Below are 3,900 nucleotides of genomic sequence, written 5' to 3' on the forward strand. Positions count from 1 at the left end.
TCAAATCATATCTTTTCAATCATATCTTTTTAAAACCATAACTTTTCAATCAAATCTTTTTAATCACATCTTTTTCAAAATAGTTTTCAATCAAATCTTTTTTACTTCTAATTTCAAAATCTTTTTCAAAAATCACTTGATTTCTTTCCCACTCTTATTTTCGAAAATCAATTAATGTTTTTCAAAATGTTTTCAAAATTCTTTTACTTAATTTTCGAAAATTACCTTCCCTCCTCTCACATCCTTCTATTTATGGACTAACACTATTCCTTAATGCAAAATTCGAACTCCTTCTTCTTTGATAAGTTCGAATTTTCTACTTCTGTCTTCTACTTTTCTTTCCTCTGACACCTCAAGGAATCTCTATACTGTGACATAGAGGATTCCACATTTTCTTGTTCTCTTCTCTTTCATATGAGCAGGAACAAAGACAAAGGCATTCTTGTTGAAGCTGACCCTGAACCTGAAAGGACCTTGAAGCGAAAGCTAAGAGAAGCTAAGGCACAACTCTCTGTAGAGGACCTAACAGAAATCTTTAAACAAGAAGAACCCATGGCAGCCGAAAACAACAACAATGCCAACAATGCAAGGAAGGTGCTGGGTGACTTTACTGCACCTACTCCCAACTTTTATGGGAGAAGCATCTTTATCCCTGCCATTGGAGCAAACAACTTTGAGCTTAAGCCTCAATTAGTTTCTCTAATGCAACAGAATTGCAAGTTCCATGGACTTCCATTGGAAGATCCTCATCAGTTTTTAACTGAATTCTTGCAAATCTGTGACACTGTCAAGACTAATGGGGTTGACCCTGAGGTCTACAGACTTATGCTATTCCCTTTTGCTGTAAAAGACAGAGCTAAAATATGGTTGGATTCTCAACCTAAAGAAAGCCTGGACTCTTGGGAAAAGCTAGTCAATGCCTTCTTGGCAAAGTTCTTTCCACCTCAAAGATTGAGTAAGCTTAGAGTGGAAGTCCAAACCTTCAGACAGAAGGATGGAGAATCCCTCTATGAAGCTTGGGAAAGATACAAACAATTAATCAGAAAGTGTCCCTCAGACATGCTTTCTGAATGGAGCATCATAGGTATTTTCTATGATGGTCTCTCTGAACTATCCAAAATGTCTTTGGATAGCTCTTCTGGAGGATCTCTTCATCTGAAGAAGACGCCTACTGAGGCTCAAGAACTGATTGAAATGGTTGCAAATAACCAATTCATGTACACTTCTGAAAGAAATCCCGTGAACAATGGGACTGGTCAGAAGAAAGGAGTTCTTGAGATTGACACTCTGAATGCCATATTGGCTCAGAACAAAATATTGACTCAACAAGTCAATATGATTTCTCAAAGTCTGTCTGGAATGCAAAACGCACCAAGCAGTACTAAGAAAGCTTCATCTGAGGAAGAAGCTTATGATCCTGAGAACCCTTCAATGGAAGAGGTGAATTACATGGGAGAACCCTATGGAAACACCTATAATCCTTCATGGAGGAATCATCCAAGTCTTTCATGGAAGGATCAACAGAGACCTCAACAAGGTTTCAATAACAATAATGGTGGAAGAAACAGGTTTAGCAATAGCAAGCCTTTTCCATCATCTTCTCAGCAACAGACAGAGAGTTCTAAGCAGAATACCTCTGACTTAGCAACCATGGTCTCTGATCTAATCAAAACCACTCAAAGTTTCATGACTGAAACAAGGTCCTCCATCAGAAACTTGGAAGGACAAGTGGGTCAGCTGAGCAAGAAAATTACTGAACTCCCTCCTAGTACTCTCCCAAGCAATACAGAAGAAAATCCAAAAGGAGAGTGCAAGGCCATCAACATGGCCGAATTCTGGGAGGAAGAAGAGGCAGTGACCGCCACTGAGGAAGACCTCACTGGACGTCCACTGGCCTCCAATGAGTTCCCCAATGAGGAACCATGGGAATCTGAGGCTCAAACTGAGACCATAGAGATTCCATTGGACTTACTTCTGCCATTCATGAGCTCTGATGAGTATTCTTCCTCTGAAGAGGATGAGTATGTCACTGAAGAGCAAGTTGCTAATTACCTTGGAGCAATCATGAAGCTGAATGACAAGTTATTTGGAAATGAGACTTGGGAGGATGAACCCCCTTTGCTCACCAAAGAACTGAATGACTTGTCTAGGCAGAAACTGCCTTAAAAGAGACAGGATCCTGGGAAGTTTTCTATACCTTGTACCATAGGCACCATGACCTTCAAGAAGGCCTTGTGTGACTTAGGATCAAGTGTAAACCTCATGCCCCTCTCTGTAATGGAGAAATTAGGGATCTTTGAGGTGCAAGCTGCAAAAATCTCACTAGAGATGGCAGACAACTCAAGAAAACAAGCCTATGGACTTGTAGAGGATGTTCTGGTAAAGGTTGAAGACCATTACATCCCTACTGATTTCATAGTCCTAGAGACTGGGAAGAGCATGGATGAATCCATCATCCTTGGCAGACCCTTCCTAGCCACAGCAAAGGCTGTGATTGATGTTGATAGAGAAGAGTTGATCATTCAAGTGAATGAAGAATCCTTGGTGTTTAAGGCCCAAGGATATCCCTCTATCATCATGGAGAGGAAGCATGAAGAGCTTCTCTCAAAACAGAGTCAAACAGAGCCCCCACAGTCAAACTCTAAGTTTGGTGTTGGGAGGCCACAACCAAACTCTAAGTTTGGTGTTGAACCCCCACATTCAAACTCTAAGTTTGGTGTTGGGAGGTTCCTACATGGCTCTGAGTATCTGTGAGGCTCCATGAGAGTCCTCTGTCAAGCTACTGACATTAAAGAAGCGCTTGTTGGGAGGCAACCCAATGTTATATTTTATATATTTTCCTTTGTTATTTTATGTTTTTTGTAGGTTGATGATCATGAGAAGTCACAAAATCAATTGAAAAAGCAAAAACAGAATGCAAAACAGGAAGAAAAATAGCACACCCTGGAGGAAGAACTCACTGGCGTTTAAACGCCAGTGAGGCTAGCAGTTGGGCGTTTAACGCCCAGTCTGGCACCATTCTGGGCGTTTAACGCCAGAAAAGGGCACCAGACTGGCGTTAAACGCCAGGAAAGGGCAAGAACCTGGCGTTAAACGCCAGAAATGGGCACCAGCCCGGCGTTTAACGCCAGAATTGGCTCAAAACGTGTTTTTGAATACCATTTGGTGCAGGGATGACTTTTCCTTGACACCTAAGGATCTGTGGACCCCACAGGATCCCCACTAACCCCACCACCCTCTCTTCTTCTTCACCATTCACCACTCACCTCCATCCTTTATAAAACCTCTCCTACCTTACCATTCAAATTCAACCACTTTCCCACACAAACCCACCCATAATGGCCGAAACACAAAGCCATTCCCTTCTTCCTCATTCCTTCTTCTTCTACTCTCTTCTTTCTTCTTTTGCTCGAGGACGAGCAAACCTTTTAAGTTTGGTGTGGTAAAAGCGTTGCTTTTTGTTTTTCCATAACCATTTATGGCATCCAAGGCCGGAGAAACCTCTAAAAAGAGGAAAGGGAAGGCAAAAGCTTTCACCTCCGAGTCATGGGAGATGGAGAGATTCATCTCAAGGATGCATCAAGACCACTTCTATGAAGTTGTGGCCATGAAGAAGGGTCAAATTTGATCAAAGGTTGGACCAAGTCCTCATAGACATTTGTGAAGAGGGCGTTCAATAAAAGAGAGATTCAAGAGGGAAACCGGTTCAACTGAGAAGGCATGACCTCAAGCCCATCACTAAGAAAAGGATGGAGCAAACAAGAGACCCCTCTCATCATGGGATCCCTGAGATGCCTCAAGGGATGCACTTTCCTCCACAAGACTATTGGGAGCAATTGAACACCTCCCTAGGAGAATTGAGTTCCAACATGGGACAACTGAGAGAGGAGCAACAAAGAC

The 3,900-nt window shown here is 42.2% G+C and overlaps 1 non-coding gene across 1 annotated transcript; it reads right to left on the reverse strand.

The window, feature by feature from the left end:
* Positions 1 to 957: 957 nt before the first annotated feature.
* Positions 958 to 1,065, reverse strand: LOC112804510 (small nucleolar RNA R71). Its single transcript, XR_003203123.1, has one exon. It is a non-coding gene; the product is annotated as a small nucleolar RNA R71 (small nucleolar RNA).
* Positions 1,066 to 3,900: the final 2,835 nt, after the last annotated feature.

Source organism: Arachis hypogaea, chromosome 5 (genome assembly GCF_003086295.3).
Source record: "Arachis hypogaea cultivar Tifrunner chromosome 5, arahy.Tifrunner.gnm2.J5K5, whole genome shotgun sequence".
NCBI lineage: Eukaryota > Viridiplantae > Streptophyta > Magnoliopsida > Fabales > Fabaceae > Arachis > Arachis hypogaea.